The following is a 434-nucleotide window of genomic DNA, read 5'->3' as shown; positions in this document are numbered from 1 at the left end:
CAGAAAAAAGACATCCCAAAATAAAAACAGAGGAATGAGTGAGGAAAAGAGAATATGAAATACAGCCGCAGTAAGAAAAGAACTAAAATCTTTCAAGCCTGACTAAAATTGGACTAAAATGTGTGGTGTTCTGGTCATCCAGCCCACTATTCTGACTCTGCCCTGGGTCCTGAGCGAGGACATCTAGGTGCATAACAGCACAATAATATCTAACAAATTTCTGACACAATCATAAATTGTAGATCTTAACTACCTTCAAAAAAATTGCAAGATAAGGGTAGAGACAACCAGTGTGCCTGGTCAAAAAGGCAACATCCCAATTTTGGGTCTGATTCCAGAGTCAGATAAATCTAGTGAATCACCTTAACAGGAACACAGCCTGATTATAAATCTTTTCTTTTTTACTGTGGGTGTTTTCATTTCAAATGAAAAAA

The 434-nt window shown here is 37.1% G+C and overlaps 1 protein-coding gene across 2 annotated transcripts in view; it reads right to left on the bottom strand.

Moving 5' to 3' along the window:
* The window catches only part of LOC119586356 (monocarboxylate transporter 10-like), a 49,653-nt gene that overhangs the window by 8,705 nt on the left and 40,514 nt on the right, over positions 1-434 (bottom strand). The gene's annotated exons all lie outside the window — the stretch shown is intronic.

The sequence above is a fragment of the Penaeus monodon genome, chromosome 21 (genome assembly GCF_015228065.2).
Source record: "Penaeus monodon isolate SGIC_2016 chromosome 21, NSTDA_Pmon_1, whole genome shotgun sequence".
NCBI classification, from domain to species: Eukaryota; Metazoa; Arthropoda; class Malacostraca; order Decapoda; family Penaeidae; genus Penaeus; species Penaeus monodon.
Note: the sequence above shows the minus strand (reverse complement) of the source record. Positions and strands in the feature narration are given on the sequence as shown.